At 45.2% G+C, this 21,483-nt stretch overlaps 1 protein-coding gene across 2 annotated transcripts in view; it reads left to right on the forward strand.

Moving 5' to 3' along the window:
• Positions 1 to 945: 945 nt before the first annotated feature.
• The window catches only part of MAVS (mitochondrial antiviral signaling protein), an 80,472-nt gene continuing 59,934 nt past the window's right edge, over positions 946 to 21,483 (forward strand). For both annotated transcript variants that reach the window (XM_082243573.1, XM_082243572.1), the window contains exon 1: positions 946 to 1,014. The gene's annotated coding sequence lies outside the window, so the exon portion shown is untranslated. The remainder of the gene's footprint in view (positions 1,015 to 21,483) is intronic.

Below are 21,483 nucleotides of genomic sequence, written 5' to 3' on the forward strand. Positions count from 1 at the left end.
CTTTCACACAGGGAGTCCGTTCAGATCCGCCTGTCAGTTTTTTGGACACCCCATGCATCTCTATGGGGCATCGGATGTCAGCGGAGACATGTCCGCTGACATCCGACCGTCAAAACCGGACAGATGGAAACCCTATTTTCCATCCATCTGGCGGATCGGATCAGATGAGAACGGACAGACGGTCCGTTTCCATCCGATTCCCCCATAGAGAAGAATGGGGACCTGACAGCTGTGTCTCTGCACACAGCGCGGAGACAGAGCTGCCATCTGCCTGCTCAGCGGGGGATCGGCGGATCGATCCCCCGCTGAGAAAAACGGACTCCGCCTGACGGACTCCGTGTGAGAAAGGGGCCTTAAAAAAAATCCCAAATTTTGTGTTGTCCCCAGAAATGTAATAGAGAGGAAATCTTCCAATGGGGAATTCCCTTTATTTTCACCTTACTTCCTGTTTGGCTATGGGGCAGGAAGTGAAGGGAAATCTCCTCAATGGGACACAGATGGTGAAAAAAAAATCTGACCTAGTTTATAACCCTCCTTTACTCCATCCAACTTAAAAAAAAAAATGTGCCTATAGTTCTACTTTAATTTACAGCATTTTTTCACACCTGCCTAAAACTTTTGCAAAGTGCTGTATCTGATTTAGTGAGTATGTCAAGAATTGAAATCTGCAAAGAATACCCAATCACATACAAGGAAATGAAAATAAAACTGTATTTTTGCTTGCGCATTTGGATGATGAAAGTCAGCAGAGCTTCACTTCATTCATTGCGAGGAAACCTCCCTTGCAAAGTGAACACCCTATTTGCCTTTGGTAAATCAGCCTCGGTGGCTGCATAAAGAGTTAACAGATGAATTTCACGCAGATGATACAACAGAGGGTTGGCCGTGCATGGCAGACTAGCCAATCAGCTTCCAGACTATGGTTGTTGTATAGATAGCTGAGCAGGAAGAGTGTGATTCACTGGGAGGTTAGGACTGCAGGCGCGGTGTGTGACCCGGCTCAGCCAGAACCAAGTAGGTGCAGGAAATGTTTTTGCTATATACTTTTTCGTTATACGTCACTGATTCTATGCCGCCCTTCCTCATACTTCCACCGACCTTAATCACCGCCAGCATTATAAATAGATCGAAGACTTTTTATGGACTGCCATTCGGTAGTAGAGGCTGAATTGTAATAGGGCCAAAGTGCCGCAAAAGGGGGAGATTTACTAAAACTGGAGCACTCAGAATCTAGTGCAGCTGTGTATGATAGCCAATCAGCTTCTAACTTCAGCTTGTTCAGTTAAAGAGGAAGTAAATTCTCCTCTGTAACTTGTACCTATAGGTAAGCAGCCTATGATAAGGCTTACCTATAGGTACTGTAAATATCTCCTAAACATGCACAGTTTAGGAGATATTTACCTTACATGCAGCCAGTGACGTCACTGGCGCATGCGCTCTGAAGGAATGGCCGCTGGTGCCGTTCCTTCAGAGCTCCGTGCCGTGACCGTCGGCTCGCGCGTGCGTGGGAGTGATGTCACTGCGGCTCCGGCCAATCAGATGGCCGGATGCCGCGATCCCGGAAGATGGGCGACTGGACATGTCGCCCGTCATCCAGGTAAGCGGACGGCATGGTGGGGGCTCGTTCTAAGGTAAGTATTTCATAATGAGCTAGTATCTCTTGCAGGTTGCAAAAAGAAAAAAAAAATTTTTTTGGTGGTTTACAACCTCTTACAAGCTTTGACAGAAGCCCTCGTTGACATTGGAAAGCTGAACTTGCACGACTTCAAACCCGCATTTCATTACGAGTTTGGGGGGGGGGGGGGTTGCGATTTGAAAGACATCTGCACAGATGTCTATTGAAATCCCCCCCCCCCCCCGAAGTTGCCAAAAGTAGTGCCGGAACTACTATTGGAAACCGGTGCTATTGCCGGCAATAGGCAGCGATTTGGCATGTCAAATCACCCAGATGTGAACGGGGGCTAAAACCTGGAAGCTGATTGGTTTCTTTGCAGAGCTGCACCAGATTCTGCACTCCAGTTTTACTAAATCTCCCCTGAAAAGAGTTCAGAAAAAGTGGTCTTACACCCATGGGTTCTAAATTGGTAACTTCACCTAGGATACCAGTTACTTTTATGCTAAAGAATGTATAACACCCTCCTTGTCAGGTGCTAGGTAAAAGCATTTGAGTATTCTGCTTATCAGGGAGCAGTTGCCTGTTACATGTGTCCAGGTGTGATTCACTTGGTCTGAGGGAGTGTTCCCACTGTTTCCAATAGGGGAGCCTGTTGGACAGTGGAGGAAACCCAGCCAGTGACACACAGGCTTTTGTGACAGTCCCAGTGGGAGGGCACAACCGCAGTGCATCCTGGGATTGATCATGGAAGCCAGGGACACATGTGACAGGGGGTCTTTGGGTGGGAAGCCAGGTCACAGGAGGAGGGTGACGGCTGTCTCTCCTCCTGTCATAGTGGAAAGCGGTCACGGGTGGTCAGCCTAGTGGACCAGAGTGTGGAGGTGAACTGTGTGGTCCAGGAGAAACTGACGGTGGAGCAGTGGCAGAGGTCCCTGTGAAAAACAGTGTCCGTGAGTACCAGGGAGCTTGCCAGGGGTCTGCCCAGGAAGGGGGGCATTCCAGGGAGAGTCAGTGGACAAGGATCAGCACACAGTGAGTCAGAAAGGGGGTGCCAAGTTAGACCCTGAAGAGAAGCTAAAGTACAGTTCATCAGAAAAATCTTCACCTCAGTGGCAAAGTGAAGCAGCGGCCTTGCCGCATCCTCTGCAGATAGTTGTCCTCATGTTGTGCATAGTTACTAGAAGGAGTATCCCACTCATCCCTTCTCCCATCCCATTATAAAATACAAACACAAAAAAAACAAATCCCCTGGACTTTTCATTGACTGAGCTAAGTGTAAAGTGAGGAATATTTTACAGACTGTTGCTATGGGTAACCCAGGGTAACCCACTCTCAGCAGCTCACATGGGTGCAGTGCTACAAATAATAACGTTTACAAATAGGTATGTAAGAGCCGGTTCACACTAGCGCGACTTATCAGGCGACTTGACATCCTGACAAGTCGCGCTCCCTCGTGGTCCATTGACTGCTACAGGACCCGTTCTAATAGGAGCGACACAAGTCGCTCCGACTTAGAAAAAGGGTCCTGTACTATTTCGGGGCGACCTCGGAGCGACTTGCATAGACTTCCATTATGTGAAGTCCCTGCAAGTCGCTCCGAAGTCGTGGTGCATGGTAATGCACAAGTCGCCCCCGAAGTAGTAAGGAGTCGTGTCGCCCCAGTGTGAACCGGCTCTAAAAGTTCCCACTAGAGATAAGCATTGTTGTATCCAGTTTTCAGAGTGTGGATCCACTTTAAAGGTCCGGAGGAAACCGCTAATATGTTCTGTGCTTCTGTTTTTTATTATGTTTTTCAAGGAGTAGCAATAGGCCAGCTAAAGCACAGCGAATCAACAATTGCAGCCGCTGCCTATTTTTCAAATACTTGTTTTCGTCCTTTTTACATCCCTGAGCTTCTGATCTCCTGCAGCCTCTTTACAACCACGTCATGTCTACAAGCACTTGGGTTGAACTATCCACACTAAACAGTGCTGATGGACGAAACTCCTGCTAAGGGCTATGGCATTCTGACAGTTAGAGCTGGTGGCTGTCGGAATGCACTGGGCGCTGCCAAACAGCGACTGCTGCCATTTGGCCAAGAATTATCTGCCTGGTTGCTTTGAATTTTAAATCAGATGTCAGGTTGTATTGTGGGTACAAAGCCATTCACTGTTCGAATTTTGTCTGGCTCATCAGAAACCAGCCTAAATTGATCATTGTATAGCCAAACTAAGAATAGGCAGCAGGTGAACTTTATCCATGTACTGAAAAAGTATAACTGGCCAGGAACACAGAGAGCAGATCCAGTGGTTGCCCCCCAAGTAGATATGGATATGACCCAGCTCTTCGCAAAGATTTAAAGCAGAGTTCCACCCTAGTAAAGCTTTTTTTAATAAAAATACCCCCGGGACAGTCAGGGCTAGTACATTCCACAATGGTTAGCCTCTGATCTGTCCCGGGTTGCACTTACCTTTTAGAAGAAATACTTACCTTGAAAAAGTATTGTCCAGCGCTGCCATCTCAGGTGTGGGCAGCTTGAAGCCAGCGCGATCCTCTTCTGTGTCCTCTTCTGTCTTCTTCGGTCCCACGATGCACTGCACCGGCCCCGCCGTCACTTCCGGTGCCGCAGCGTCATCCCGGCACAGCTTCTGGGCATGCCCAGAAGCTGTTTAGCAAGGTATGACTGCGCCTGTACCGGAACTGACGTCGGGGCCGGTGCAGGCGCATTGATTCCTGGGAGCGATGACGTTCAGCACCCAGGAATCATTGCAAGCCAGGAAGTGACGTATCACCGTGGCCTCCGAGGGGAGGAAGAGGAAGTAAGGTAAGTATATTTTCTTCTAAACCAAAATTGCGATTATCCATTTGTTTATCAGGTGACCCAGAGCAAGAGCAAGAAGATGGAGGTAAGTATCATTTTAGGGTGGAACTCCGCTTTAAGCTAATACCAGAAACCAACAAACTGCTGAGTGAATGGTCCAGTCTCCTACTAAGGGATAGTATACTGTACTGCAGAAAGATGTTTCTCCACAACGTGTCAGTGACCTAGCAGGTCAAGCTGTCAAGGGCCCGGGGCTTCTCTGTGGCAGAGGGAGTCAATGTGGAAGAAGGACACTAGGGTATCCACAAAACGTTGAACTGGTTCAAGAGACAAACCATGTGTGTGGGCCTGTTCTAGAGGATTGAACAAGTTTGCGAAAACTTGGCCCACATTGGGTGCTGGGGCCTATATTCCAACACTGAAATGTCACCTGTCTGCCCCACTGAAAATACTAACCAACAACTTTCATATGCACAACATGTCGGAAAACGAATGCTATCATATCGTCAGCGTGGTGGACCACTTTACCAAGTTAGCAGTGGTAGTACCTACCCCCAAGCAGGCTGCTATGACCGCCAATCAGATGGTGGAACTTCTGTCATCCTTATGGCTGTCCGTAGAAGATACATTTAGAAATCCTGTTTTGAAAGCGAGATGCCACACACTAGGCATGCTGAAGTCGCACACTACACCATACCCTTTACAAGGCATTGGGGAAGTGAGAGGTTCAGTTGCACATTGATACAACTACTCAGAGGCTTAGCTTATGAGAAAAGAAGAAAATGGACCCAATACTTACCAAAAGTGATATGGAAGTACAGCCATACAGTACATTCCCAGACAGGCCACCCACCCTACCATGCTATATTTTGCTGTAGTCTCCGGGGCCCACAGACCTATGGGCCGCGTTGCCCACAGAAGAGCTTAAAGTAGATGTAAACCTGATTCATTAAATTTGACCTAAGCACATCTATCTGTAGTGTTTTCCTATCTTTCTCCAAAGCCCTGAGTCCTGTGCGTTTCTGCTCTTTAGTTGCTCTGTTATCAACATGATAACTTCTGACAAATTCTCCGACAACTGAAATTCGTGTAGTGGGAGGTTGCTATAAATAGATTAGCAGAGTGCTTGTCTTGTCACAGCACAGCTCTGTAAGTCTCTGCCTATGTGAACAAAGGGGGGGGGGGGTTGCCTTTCCTCCAATCAGCTGCCTTGGGCTGTATGCCAAGAATCCACTCCCATTGCTGAACAGGAAGAGAAAATCTCTAATACAATGTGCCCTTTTCTAAAGTTTATATAAAGCTGAAGACAGCAGATACACATGTAAAACTTATGTAGGGAGATCTGTCTCATCTCTATGTATTATCTAAACCTGTTTACTTCACTGGGTATATGTGAGCGTGTACACCCACTTTTAACAAACTCTGGCTTGCTGAATTCAGGAGTGGAAATGCCTCTCTCAACACATGTGTTAAAGACTGGTTGTTGGTAGAGCAAAGCGAGTTGGAAGCGTCATACTTTGACTGTCAACCTAAGAGGACAGAGGGCTAGTCACCGGCGCACACCGACAAGAAAATTGAAATCGCCATGAAAAGATGTCCCAGGACTTGTCCTACAACAACATATCCCAGGTGTGCCAGTCCACAATATCCAGAGAAAAGGTAAAACTGAGATGCCTACATCATAAAGTCCTCAAATCCATTTAGGCCCACAGAGAGGGTCATAATGGGATTTTCGTATAACCTGTCCAAGTCTGTGAGCTACAAGCATCTCTACCACCAGTGACTCAATGGTGGCTGCGTTTTGCTCTTCCACGATTATATCTACAAGAACCCCAAGAGATGCCACCCATCTCAGGTCCATGTTCCTACTGTGGAGCCCTCTGAACCACCATCTACAGATACACCTCAAGACAGAGACATATAACCTCTTTTCCCAGGAGATGGAGCCGAGACTCAACTACTGAGGTGCTCCCGAAACCTATTTTCGGGAGATCCTCTGTATTCCTTGCATAGGATGAATTTGAATGGTCTGCAGACATTCAAGGTACACAAAGTTCAAATGGGGTGGAGTGTAGCAGAGTACCATTTACTGCCCATGCTCAGGTGCAAGCACAGGCCCCTCTATCTAATTTTCCCACAACTCCCTGGGTTTCTGGGCACACCCAGGGAAGATACGTTTATTGACTTCTTTCCCTCAGCAGCACAGGAAGGCCACACCTGATGAGACAGAGGTAGCTGGGAAAGTGATCTGCAGCCAGATGAGAGGCCCTCCACTGGTGTGCGGGCAGCCTGGCCAAGGGTTACTAGCACGTAGAAACAGTAATTCACCCTAGCTCCACCGCACTGTGGGAAGATAAAGAGCTAAGTGTCGATGCTCAAGTTGAAAGTCCAAACCAAATGTTATGTGAATAAAGCCAGCACACGAAAAGTCTTCTTCCAAGTAAAATACTTTATTCCAACATGGATAGCGGTGACAACATGACAAAACTGACGCGTTTTCGGCTTTACACCTTCCTCATCAGGAAGGCGTAAAGCCGAAGACGCGTCGGCATTTGTCATGTTGTCACCGCTATCCATGTTGGAATAAAGTATTTTACTTGGAAGAAGACTTTTCGTGTGCTGGCTTTATTCACATAACATTTAATAACACGTAGGTTCTCTACAAGACCTAGCTACTGTGGGGAGCATGATTGCTACCAGTACTGCAGTTTCAGTGGGGTAGTGCTCCAGTCTTGTGCCATGGACCCCTCAGCTGTTCACCTTTGTTACCGGCGCTACCCTGGACTTCATCGTGAGGGTTGCTGTCCATAAGGATAATTGCATGTGGCTGTGGTCTAAACTGTTTTACTGAAGTAGTGATTCTCAGCTAGGATAACCTGATTGAGTCACAAAGACTTTGCTCTAAAGAGTCCATATTTGTGCAGCTTTCATAATAAATATTCCGCAGTGTATACATGTTTTTTGACCTCCAGAACCGGTTTTGCATTATTGCTTTGTATGCTGCACCTGTTTAGTAAAGTGAAAATTGCAGTTATTCTCTGTCTGATTATTTACCCACTCTGTTAAACGTCGCTTACAATGACCAGACACAGAAGTTACTGGTTTCCAAGCTTCACCACACTGACTTGTTTTTCAGATTGGTGTGTGCTTTGGTTTCTGCTTTTGTTTACAGTGTGTTATGTGACTTGGGAGTTGTGTATCTGGCTTCTGTAATTGTAGCAGCTATGTAGATGTAGAAAATCAGGGGGCTGATAATATGGCTTCTGGGTTATGAAAGAATTGGATATATGGCTTCTGTAACTGTAGAAATGGGAACAAACTGAATGTACTGCTGCCTTGGGTCTAAGATAGTGGGGAGAGACTGGGAGCGCTGCATATATGGCTGCTGTGGGAATGGAGGTATGGAGATTGTATGTATTGTATGGCTCTGTTTCAGTACAGGCAGCATTTCCTGTGTTAAGGGAGCCTGCAAGCAGTGTTTGCAGACTTCAATGATAAATGTGTTTTAACATTATTATTATAAAAATTTATTTTAGTTCCTTTTTATGAGTAGATCATTTAGAGCCCATTCACATCAGCGCGACTTGTCAGCCTGACAAGTCGCGGTATGTCGCGGTCCATTGAGTAGTACAGGACCCGTTCTAATAGGAGCGACACAAGTCGCTCCGACTTAGAAAAAGGGTCCTGTACTACTTTGGGGCGACCTCGGAGCGACTTGCATAGACTTCCATTATGTGAAGTCTCTGCAAGTCGCGGTGCACAGCAGTGCATGCGACTTCACAGATCGCTCCCCGAAGTCGTGTCGCCTCAATGTGAATGGGCTCGTAACCTACACATAATAGTATAATTTTTAATTTCTTTAACCTTTTTTTTTTTTTTTTTAACTTTTACCCATAATAAGCCCTAGTCCATTATTTTCTCCTCTTTTTGTATTGGTCTTATTGTGTTTTTTTTTTTTTTACCAGTTGTAAGGCCCCTTTCACACATGCTGTCCGTTTGTCCGTTTTTCATCCATCCGTTGACGGATGAAAAACGGACATCAATGTATCTCTATGTAAAAACGGATGACAACGGACGATCATCAGTTAACATCCGTTTTCATCCGCTTCCGTCAATGTCTGTTTTTTTTGAACGGATGAATGCCCTATTTTTCATCCGTCAAAAAAACAGATCGGACGTAAAACGGATGACAACTGACAAAAAATGTATAACAACTGACGAAAAACGGATGACAACTGATGAAAAATGGATGAAAAACGGATGGAAAACTGATACATTTTGATGTGACTGAACTGATGAACTGAACGGACCGTATGTGTGAAAGGGGCCTAAACTTAAACTTATTTTCATATTTGTTCATTTTTGTAGCATCACATTAAAAAAAAATAAAAAATGTTACTTTTGTAAAATATATATTTGCCCAGTTTTGTACTAGAAATGTAAATTTGGTGCCACTCTAAATGTAATAGCCACACTAAACAATGTCTTGGGGGGTAGCTGGTAATAGCTTTTTTTTTTTTGGAATTATATACTTTATTTTTTATATAAAAAAAAACAAAAACAAATGCTTAATCGGGGTAACATTCCACCCTATACTGCAGCGCAGTGCATAAATACACTACATAACAATACAGTTCCAATTATTATACAATAAATACATTCACCCTGTGGTATGATGCCTAACATGTTGCATGGAGTAAAAGTAAAAGTACCCCAAAACATCACATCATGCATAACATCGCTTACCCTGAATAATTAGTCATATTCAACTAGACTTGACGTGTATTTTTTAGTACATGGATAGAGTGCAGAGGAATTTAATTCTGTTAGCTTTGATCACTTTCTATGCACCCGTTAGGGAGGTTCACCCTCTCTATTTGTCCTGTTTACCATCATCATCGAAAGTAAAAGAAAATTCCAAATTTAGGGTTGTCCCCTGAAAAGTAATAGAGGGGAAATCTTCCAACGGGGACGCTAGTTCTAAGGATCTGGAGGTCCCCAATGAATTACCTTAATTTGCAGGGATTTCCTCTCAATTCCTATTTAGCTATGGAACAGGAAGTGAAGGGAAATCTCTGCAATAGGACACAGATGGTGATTAAAAAAAAAAAAAAAAAAATCTCACAGGGGTTATAACCCTCCCTTACTTTATCCAAGTTCTAGAAATATCTTGGGGGAGAAGTGAGGGACTCATGATTAAAAGGACAGTAAGTGCCTTTTCTTTGCATATTGCTTCCAAATGGTGGCAGACAAGAAGCAAAGAAAGAGAGGCCTGATTCTGTATAATTGGAAATCCAGATGGACACATGACTGTAATCCTTCACCTGCCCCATCCAAGTCTAAAACAGATGCTGGTTCTGCAACAATCACATCATTTACAGTGAAGCCAAACAGTTGAGTTTGGTGTCCCAGCTGCTAACATTGGAGATGGCTTAGTTAAGTATAAAGGCAGGCTGTTCTTTACCATTGTACATGCATCTGAGCTTCCTCCCCTACACGCAGAGCTTCAGACCATCTATTGGTTCCTGTGCCATACTCACACCTTGACCATGTGCACAGATGCAGGCCATAGGCCATGTTCTCTCTTATCCTTCTGGTCACCAGTCTAATAACCCCATAACGCCCAGAGCACCTCTACACACAGGCCTGTGTTTTTCTGTGGTGCAGGTTAAGGCTTTGGGAATGCATCCAAATGCACGGGCTCCATGTTACACAGGGACCTGTGTCACTAGCTGCCAGGGGAAGAACTCCTCCAGTGAGAGCGAGGGTAAGGAAAGACAGATTCTGATGGTAGGGGACTCGATTATTAGGACAGAGAGGGCAATCTGTCACAAAGACCGTAAGCGCTAAACTGTATGTTGTTTACAAGGCACTCGGGTTCAGCACATCACAAATCTGGTGGACAGAATATTGGGAGGAGGACCCAGCTGTCATGGTACACGTGGGTACCAATGACAGTTAGAGGAAGATGGAGAGTACTAAAAAAACAATTTCAGGCACTTGGGAGCTAAATTGAGGAGTAGGACCTCCAAGGTAGTATTCTCAGAAGTACTACTGGTACCTAGAGCCACACCAGAGAGGCAGCGGGAGATTAGGGAAGTTAACAAGTGGCTGAGGAGCTTAAGAAATTATTTAAGTATATAAATAGTAAGAAAGTGAGGCCAGAACATATTGGCCCCATAAAGGATGATGAAGAGGAACTTGGCTACAAAGGACAGAGAGAAGGCAAAGGTTCTGAATAAATTCTTCTCCTCAGTCTTCACAAAAGAAATGGGGGGATACAGTAACCTAGACTATAATGGTAATGTTATTAACACATCACAGGAAGCACACTCATGGTTAACAGAAGACAGACTCAAAAATAGACTAGAAAAACTTAACATAAATAAGTCACCAGGACCAGATGGCTTACACCTGAGGGTCCTTAAGGAACACAGTGCTTTCCCAGAAGTCTGGTGAGGCAGTAGCCTGGACATCTTCTGTATCCTCTCCTGCCTTGTCTTTTGCCTTAATTTCAGGGTCTTTATCACCTGTTTCGCCCCTCTTTGTTACTCTTTACTCTGGTCACATGGATCCACTAGGGACTCTGTTTACTCAGGACTGCTGTTCTGGTCACTACGATCACCGTTGTCTGTGGCCCTAAGGGGAATCCAGATCCTTTGACCTTGTTTAGTTGTCTCACTATGACCACATCTCCAGGTGGTGTTGACCCCTGTGAAGGAAGAGAAAGAGAGCCACATCATCATAGATGCCATTCAAAGTCTGAATCCATTTCCTACAATATTCTTCTTGATTCAATTCCAGATCACTTGTTTCTATTATAGGTGGGCCTTATGCCCAAGGTGTTGGAAATGGTCTCCCCATAATCACTTCAAAAGACGATAATTTAGTTATTTTGGCAGGTGTCATTCTTATCTCTGCTAATACTGCTGGTTGAACAGTTTCCCATTTGTCAAATGTGCCTCCAGTAGCTTTCCTAATTTTATCCTTGATTGTTCTGTTCATCCTGTACCTGAACTCTGTGAATGATAAGGAATATGGAACTTCCATTCTATCTGTAACTGCTTTACAAGTTTCTGGCATACTTTAGAGAAAAAAGCAGGCCCATTTTCTGATTTAATCTGCAATGGACAGCCCCATCTCTGTGTGATCTTTCACTAGTATTCTTACCACTGTTTTAGCATTATCCCTGTTGCATGGAAATATTTCCGGCCATTTTGAAAAAGCATCCATAATCCCTAACAGGTATTTCTGTTTCTTGCCTGTTTTGGGCATGTGTGTAAAGTCAATTTGCAGATGTGTAAAAGGAGCACTAGGTGGCAGTAGATGTTCATGTTGTACATGATTGTAGAATAGTAGGGTTGTTCCTGATACATGTGTGCATCTTTGTACATACTCTTTGCACAGACTAGGTAAGTTCTGTATGCAAAAATCCATATTTAAAACGTTTGCTGTTTCATTGTACCCTCTGTGTCCTATCCCATGATACTGGGAGATAAAAAGTATAGGCATTACTTTGAGGTACGCCTACTCTTTCCAGTCTTTGGCAAAGATCCCTGGGGGGAGACAGGGCAACCATTTCTACTACTCTAAGAACAGACAAAGCTGCTTCTTTTGCAGCCTGATTTGCAAGTGTGTTTCCCAAAGACACATGATCCTTTCTGATTGTGTGTGCCCTACAGTGTATGTTGACCAACTGTGAGGGGAGCTGAATGGCTTGTACAGCTAGGGACGGTGTCTTGTAAGTTTTGGTCACCATCCCATTTGTTACCATTGAAGGTTCAGCATTACCTCTCGGGCCATTATAAATGTCCATAGCAAGTGTCAAATCAGGTATATAGACGTGATCCGGTGCACAACTGCTACCCTGTAGCAGTAAATCTGCTATAGGGCAGACGTAAAATGGTAAATTGAACAAGCTGAAGTTAGAAGCTGATTGGCTACCATGCACAGCTACACCAGATTTTGTACTCTCCAGTTTTAGTAAATCAACCCCATTGTGTTTTGCATTGGCACATGAATCTCCGGTTTAGGTGTAGGTAGAAGGTACAGGGGCATCACCCAGCTCTGCTGCCGGTAGCTTGTAAAAGTCCAATGAGTGGTTGACAGCTGCAGCTGATGTGGTTTTAGTAAATCAGACCCAGGTGTGTCTCTGCACATTAGCATTTTTCCTTTACATAGTAGGTGAGGTTGAATAAAGACAATAGTCCATCTAGTTCAACCTGTGTAGGTATGTGTGGCTGTAATCATCTCCCATACCCCTGAATGTTCTGATCCTTGAGATGTAAGTCTAAGAGTCTTTTGAAAGCCACCATACTACCCGCAGAAACCACCTCTTGTGGTAGAGAATTCCACAATCTTGTTGCCCTAACAGTAAAGAACCCCCCGCGTTGCCTGAGGTTAAAACGCTTCTCCTCTAATCGCATTGTATGCCCTCGAGTCCTCATGCAATCCCTTCGAATGAACAGCTTTTTTTCTAAGCTGGGATCCCCATTAAGATATTTATAAATTGCTATCATGTCCCCCCTCAGACGTCTCTTCTCCAGGGAGAATAAATCGAGCGATTGAAGACGCTCTTCATAGTCAAGGTCCTCCAATCCCCTAATTAGTTTAGTTGCCCTTCTCTGGACTCTCTCCAGCTCCAACACATCCCTCCTGAGGACTGGCGACCAGAACTGGACGGAATACTCCAGATGCGGTCGGACCAGAGTTTTATAAAGTGGAAGGATTATAGTCTTATCTCTGGAATGCATCCCTTTCTTTATGCATGCTAATATTCTGTTGGCTTTGGAAGCTGCCGCTTGACATTGCATGCTGTTTCCTAATCTATCATCAACCAAGACTCCCAGATCCTTCTCCATTTTTGATTCCCCCAAGGGCTCCCCTCCTAACGTGTATTGTGTTTTTATGTTTTTAGTCCCCAAGTGCAAAACCTTACACTTCTCCACGTTAAACCTCATTTGCCATGTCGTTGCCCACTCTGTTATTTTGTCCAGGTCATTTTGCAGGATATCTGCTTCATGTTGTGAAGTTATTGCCCTGCCCAATTTTGTGTCATCTGCAAAAACTGATATCGAACTACTGATCCCGACCTCAATGTTGTTTATGAATAAATTGAACAAGGTTGGTCCCAGGACTGAGCCTTGGGGGACCCCGCTTACCACCTCAGACCAGTCTGAGTATGCGCTGTTTATTACTACCCTTTGGACCCGCCTTTTTAGCCAGTTCCGTATCCAAGAGCAAACCCTGCTATCGATACCTGCAGACCTTATTTTATAAATTAAGCGCTTGTGGGGAACTGTATCAAACGCCTTAGCGAAATCCAAGTACACCACATCCACTAGTCTCCCCCTATCTAGCTCACAGCTCACCTCCTCGTAGAATGTAAGGAGATTGGTTTGACAAGAACGCCCATTTGTAAACCCGTGCTGATTACTGCTGATGATGTTGTTGTCCTTAGCAAACTCTACAATATAGTCCCTTATCATCCCCTCCAGAAGTTTACATACTACTGATGTCAAACTGACAGGCCTATAATTTCCCGGGATATGCCTCTGGCCCTTTTTGAATATTGGAATCACGTTAGCTTTCTTCCAATCCCCTGGTACATCTCCTGTCCTAATACTGTCAGCAAAGATCAGGAACAGTGGTCTCGATATAACTTTACTGAGTTCCTTGAGTACTCTCGGATGTATGCCATCCGGTCCTGGTGATTTGTTTGTGTTAAGTTTATCCAGCCTTTCCCTGATTTCCCCCTCTGTTAGCCATGGTGGCAAGTCCTGTTTATTACTACTAACCATACAGTCTTGGTCAGTGTACCCCTCCTTTTCCTGTGTAAAGACTGACGAGAAAAAAGCATTTAGCACGGTTGCTTTTTCAGTGTCCTCTGTAACCATCCTCCCATCATTGTTAATTATGTGTGCAATATGCTCTGCCTTAGTTTTTTTGCTGTTGATATATTTAAAGAATTTCTTTGGGTTTTTTTTACTATCCTCCGCTATTTGTCTCTCAAAGTTGATTTTAGCCATCTTGATTTCTTGTTTACTTTTCTTATTTGCCTCCTTGTATTGCTCGAAAGCCGATACTGTGCCCTCTGATTTATACTTCTTGAAGGCCAATTTTTTCCCCCTAATAAGTTTTATGACGCTACAGTTTAGCCAGCCAGGTTTGGCTTTGTCTCTTCTAAATTTATTTCCCATAGGAATGCACTGCAAGATGCCTTTGCCTAATATGTTCCTAAAGCATTCCCATTTTTCCTCTGTGGTCAGGGATCCCAGGGTTTGGTCCCAGTTTACCCTTTCCATCATTGAGTACAATTTTGGAAAGTTTGCCCTTCTGAAGTTTAGGGTTCTTATGTTCCCCACTTGTCTTGTTATGTTGTTATTTACACTAAATGTGATCATCCTGTGATCGCTAGAGCCCAGGTTGTCCTGGACTCCTACCTCCGAGATTATGTCTGGGTCATTAGTGAGCAATAGATCCAGGACTGCGTTTTCTCTGGTAGGTGAATCCACCAACTGTGACATGTAATTATCCAGTAAGGTTTCCGTGAATAGGCGGGCCTTCTGTGAGTGTGCAGTCCCCTCTTCCCAGTCAATGTCGGGGTAATTGAAGTCCCCCAATACGATGACTGATCCCAATTTTGCCACTTTACCCATTAGTGCTAAAAATTCCAGCTCTACCTCCTCCCCTTGGTTAGGTGGCCTATAGCAAACCCCCACAATTACTTTCCCCTTTTCTCCTTCTCTATGGAGTTCAACCCACACAGATTCTAAATCCATGCTCATCCCATCCGTAATGTCACTCCTTTCTGTCACCTTTATATTGTTCTTGACATAGAGACATACCCCTCCCCCTCTTTTTCCTACCCTGTCCTTCCGGTACACCGAATACCCTTGGATATTGGCCAGCCAGTCATGTGAGGGGTCGAACCAAGTCTCTGTTATTCCCACAAGGTCTATGTCCTCCTCATGTACTAACATTTCCAACTCATCCATTTTATTAGCTAGGCTCCTGGCATTAGCATATACCCCTCTTAGTTTTAAGGAAGTTAAGCGCAATTGGCGGTTATGTTTATTCCTGTTTGGTCTGAGGTTCTCCCGCACAGACCTGCCAATTGACATTGTGGACCTACTGTCGCTGCTGACACTACAGCTGCCTTCAGTCCTCTGCTCCCTCCTGACTGACTCTACTTCTGAGCCCTCCCCCCCGTCTCCTAGTTTAAAAGCCCCTCCAACTTGGTGGCCATCTTTCTCCCCAAAAGAGCTGTACCGTCCCCATTAAGGTGCAGCCCATCCTTACTAAAGAGCCGGTAGCCGACTGAGAAGTCAGCCCAGTTCTCCAGGAACCCAAACCCCTCCTTCCTACACCAATTCCTCAGCCACTTGTTAAGTTCCCTAATCTCCTTCTGCCTCTCTTGTGTGGCTCGAGGTACAGGCAGTATTTCAGAGAAAACCACCTTGGAGGTCCTTTTCCTCAATCTATTACCTAAGTCCCTGATGTGTATTCATCCCGGCAGTACCGATTTCCTGATCTTGGCCCCATGCCCAGTCTTTAGGTGAAAGTCTGGAAATAAATGTTTGCAAGTATGTGAAGGATCATAAAGATAAGGAGAGACTTGCATATAGGAGGGTGTGGTAAGAATCAATGTATGTTTTACATTGCACATGGTAAAGTAGATCTAGACATATAGCCATTATGGCAGCTAGGTGATTAGCACTGATGCTGTTGCAATGATGTCCTAGATTTACTGTAATTCCCACCAGGGAACAGGAAAAAATTAAATGAATGCACTATATGGCCGAATTGCGACAAACAGACACTTTATTTAGTTCACGTGTTTCCAGGGAGGGTTACTCTCGAAGTGTATGTTAAATAGTGTCTGGTTGAAAAAAGGCAGAAGTCTATCTAGTTCAACCTACAGAAACTTAGTCTAAAGAGGAACTTTAGCCCCCATAATGGTGCTTCCCCCCCCCCCCCCCGGCATTGCCACCTTAAAAAATCCACAGCGTATGCAAATGGGCCAAAGGGCTTTGCCTGGCCTTCAGGACCCGGCAGAGACCTGTGCTCATGCACAAAGATGTGCTGCAGGTCTCTGTCAGGTCCTGAAGCTCTCTGGCACATCTGTGCACATGTGAAATCCAGGCATTGGAGGCATTAGAATGCACAGCGTCATTCTTACCTTTACTTTATCTAATTGGAGGAGAAGGGAGCTAGGTGCAAATTACCTATTTTTATTGGGTAAAAATCCACTTTAAGCCAAAAACTGTTTCTCTGGTTTGGATATAGTGGGGAAGGATTGTAAAGGTGGCCACATACAAATAGATGCAGGCTGAATGAAAAAACTAATTGAACAGATTCCTCTATCTATGCTCAATAGAGCAGAATCAACCGATGCAGCTATTGTATTCTGAATGCTGGCTGTCAAAATACCCACACAGTAGCAGCATCTGACTGAATGCAGGCACTGTTCTGCTGGCAATTGTCTGATCGGATTCCTTTGATTTCTCAATAAATTGATGACGGGCAGGAGGGGGCCCGTAGGGCCACCCTTGGATCAAATTTCAGCCAGGGCATCAGGAACCAGCTGAAATTTGCTACCTGTATGGTTACAGGGCTTTACCCTTTTTTATTTTGGCTGAATGGGCACATATGCCCAACAACACACTCCAAAATCTTGTGGAAATCCTTCCCAGAAAAGTAGAGGCTGTTGAGCAGGGGAGGTTGGAGGCCATGCATTTTGAATCAAGGAGTACCAGGCAGGTACTCCTTGGACACTTGCAATGACTTCCTGTCAGGGTGCCAGATAAGCGTCCCTGTAAAGGCACTTGAATCTGTACCCTAGAGGAACGGAGGGCACGAAGATGATCCTAAACAGCCAGGATGTCCTGTGGGGAGAACAACTCAGGCAACACAACGGGTAGGAACCCATAATTGGCCATGAATGGAGACATTCCGAAAGACGAGTTGATGGCAGAGTTCCTTGCAAACTCTGCCCAAGGTAGCAGATCAACCTAATTGTTCTGATGGTCAGAGATATAGCAGCAGAGAAATTGCTCCAGAGCTTGGTTGTAATTCTCAGTGGCACCATTGGACTGTGAATGGTAGGCCGAGGAGAAGGAGAGTCGAATACCCAACTGGGAGCAAATGGCGCACCAGAACCTGGAGACAAACTGGCTCCCGCGGTCCGAGACAATCTCCTTAGGCAACCCATGTAAGCGGAAAACCTCCCTGGCAAACACCCAGGCAAACTCCTGAGCGATAGGCAGCCGCTTAAACGGAACAGTGGCACATTTTGGAGAACCGGTCGACAATCATGAGGAAACTGTGTAACCTTGAGATGCAGGAAGTTCCACAATAAAATCTATGGCCAGGTGAGACCAGCGACGCTCCCCATTGGGAATGGGATGCAGTAGGCCCAAGGGAAGGTACGGCAGAGATTTGTTCTGGGCACAGACCGGACAAGCAGCCACATACGCAGCAACATCAGCGCGGAGGGATGGCCACCAGAACTGACAGGAAATAGCCCAGGACATCTGGTTCTTACCAGGATGACCGGCAGTCTTGGAATTGTGGTACGTGCGCAACAGTCTGATGCACAACCCCTCAGGTACAAAGCATTTGCCAGCAGATCTCTTTGTGGGAGCATCGGGTTGGGCAGCCAAGATCTGTTTCCCAAGAGGAGAGGTTAAGTTGGCGCGGATGGCAGCCAGTATACAATCTGAAAGTATGGTCAGTGTCGGTACGGAGTCCTCCTTGGACAACTCAGAATACTGGTGAGACAAGGCATCAGCTTTAGCATTCTTACAGTCGGGCAAATAGGAGACCACATAGTTAAAACGAGACAAGAATAAGGCCCATCTGGCCTGATTGGGTGTGAGCCTCTTGGCCTCAGAGATGCATCAGATTCCTATGATCGGTGAGAATGAGAACTGGAACCACAGAACCCTCAAGCAAGTGTCTCCACTCCTTGAGAGTGAGAATAATGGCCAAGAGCTCTCTGTCTCCAATCACATAATTGCATTCAGCTGGAGACAGCTTCTTGGAGTAGAACCCACAAGGAAGTAAGGGTCCATCGGGTGTTTGACGCTGAGACAGGAGGGAACACGCACAGAGAAACACGGAGAACAGGAGACTGCAAGCAGTGATGCACCATGGAGCACAAACACAAGGGCAAGGACTGCAAGCCCTCTGGTGATATATAGTCAGGTGTGCAGCGTGATCACTGAGCGATGCTCAGGCAGCAGGCAAGTGATGATGCAAACAGAGTTTATAAGAGACAGCAGTCTGCACATGTCCAAGATGGCTGCCAAAAGGAAGGCAAAGTAAGACCTTGACACTTCCATATAAAACTATGGACAATATGTAGTGATCTCCATATAAAATCCATTGGCCTGGGTGCATTACAGCAAAGTAACAGTAAAAAATATGTGGACACCAGACCATCACACCCATATTGTTAATCAATAGAAAGTACTTGAGGCACTCTCATCTCTTGAGCAGGAGTATGTGTTCAAAGAAGGGGAGTTTTTTTTCTGTCCAGGTTTCTATGGATTGCAGTCCATCTTTGTCAAGGTTATCGATCCATCAAATTGTTGGACAGAATTAACCTCTCTTGTTTGGACACAAACTCCTTTTTTCAAGACCTGAGAGTGCCTCTATTTTCTATTTATCTACTGATGTTACTTTGCAGCAATGCACCTGGATGAGTGGATTTTAAACAGTATAGAGGTTACTGCACACTGTCCAGAGAGTACTTGTCTGGGTGCATTACAGCAAGAAATATCAGTTGATAAATAGAAAGCAGTAGATGCACTCTGGAGTCTTGAGCAGGAGTATGTGTCCAAACAGGAAACGTTTGTAGGCAGGTAGTGGCTAACACTGCCCCAGCTGGAAAGTTGGGAGTTAATTATTTTTCTTGGGTGCGACCCCTAATCCTGTGTGCTATAAAGGGTATGGAGGTCTAGACCCAAGGGACCTAGGGGGTTTTCTTGTTTCAGTTCCGGACGGTTTGTTTTGCCCAGACCCGTTTTGCTGCCGTTACCGGAGTCTGGATTCCCAGTAATATGCCGCGGTCAGAGTTCCTACTGCCTAGGAGGCTTGCTGGAACCTGCAGGATACCATCCATGGACTCTGCCAAGAATGGACTCTTTCCTATGCAGGTATGCTATGGCAGTCCCAAGCCTAAAGTTAGGGATGTTGGGGAAAGGACTGCACTTTATTTTGAACTGTTGTCTGTATTGGTCATCATGTTAATTTTTTCAATAAAGCTTTTGAAACTTTGCCTTTGCCTGGTCAGAAGTTAATCAAATGGTGTAATGCAAGTAACTGGCACTTAGTTACAGCTCCGATCACTAGACAAAGTGAGGTATGAAGATAACGGCACAAGACTTCATATAGTGTGAAGACGCAAATGGTTTACCAAGGGTAACAAAGGTCTCTCTAGCAGCTTGTCGTAAGCGTGTACATGTATCCTCACGTATCCCTAATTTACTAGCAGATATATCAGCCTAGATGTAACACCACTTCCTAAACTCATTCTATATAAAACTGAGCTCATATTTTTCCTCCCCCACGTGCCCCTTCCCCTGATCTCTCTGTCAAGATCAATGGCACAACCAACAGCCTGACCCCGCATGCAAATTTCTATGTGTAATCCTGGTCTCTAAACTATCCTTTCGGCTCCACGTCCAATCACTGTCCAAATCTTGCCGCATCAACCTCCGCAACATCTCTAAAATACTTCCCTTTCTAACCAACCACAAAGCATCTAATTCACTCCCTGGTAATCTCCCGCCTCGACTATTGCAACTCCCTCCTCATTGGCTTTCCTTTACACAGGCTATCCCTCCTTCAGTCCTTTATGAATGCTGCTTCCAGACTCATCCACCTTACCAACCTCTCCGTGTCTACTACTCCTCTGTGTCAATCCCTCCTTTGGCTCCCACTCACCCAAAATACTAACAACTTACTAAGCCATCCACAACTCCCACCTACATCAATAACCTAGTCTCAAAATACCAACAATACCTTCCTTGTCACAGCCTCCCATTCTCGCTTCAAGAACTTTTCCTGAGCCTTTCTCATCCAATGGAACTCCCTTCCCCAATCTGTCCGAGAAGCCTATCCTGCCTTTGCCTAACAATTGTACTGCAGTTTTCTCCATCAGCTCATCCCCCCCCCCCCCCCCCCATAGCTATTAACTTTTGTATCACTTAACCCTCTCTCCTAGCTTGTAAGCTCTAAGGCCCTGTTTACACCTAAGCATTTTTCATCTCGTAAAATGCTCATCTCTGAAGTCTCAAAATGCCCAACAAGCAAAATCCCATTCATTTCAAGGGCCCCTGTTCAGATATGAGCGTTTGTTCCCTGAAGCAAAATGCCTGGAGCACAAAAAAAGTACATAAGCTTCTTTTTTTGGTAGATTACAAGCGTTTTTGTTAGATGTCAATGACTGCCTCCAAACACCTGCAAAAAACGCCTAAAAAAAAACACCCAGAAAAACTGCTGAAAATGATACGCTCAGGTGTGAATGGAGCCTAATGAGCAGGGCCCTCTGATTCCGCCTGTATTGAATTGTATTGTAACTGTACTGTCTGCCCTCATGTTGTAAAGCACTGTGCAAACTGTTGGCACTATATAAATCCTGCAATATAATATGTGGCAGGTGAGATAACCTCTTGTAGCAAGGGAGATGTTGTTGCCACTCCTTCAGCAGCAATCCCAGAGAGTTACAGTAAGTGAAGTACATGCCTGGCGTCCACACTAGGTGTATGGCTGAATCGCATACCGTAACTGGAAGTGAGGTAGTGGTAATGCGATGTATACATATACATTGTCTAAGGTCCCTAACTCACATACATACATACATACATACATACACAGTAGGGCGAATTTTTTTATACAGGATCCAACCTACCAGCATGTCTTTGGAGTGTGGGAGGAAACCGGAGTACCCGGAGGAAACCCACGCAGGCACAGGGAGAACATGCAAACTCCAGGCAGGTAATGTCGTGGTTGGGATTTGAACCAGCGACCCTCTTGCTGCTAGGTGAAAGTGCTAACCACT

Source organism: Pelophylax lessonae (genome assembly GCF_965119305.1).
Source record: "Pelophylax lessonae genome assembly, chromosome: 1".
NCBI lineage: Eukaryota > Metazoa > Chordata > Amphibia > Anura > Ranidae > Pelophylax > Pelophylax lessonae.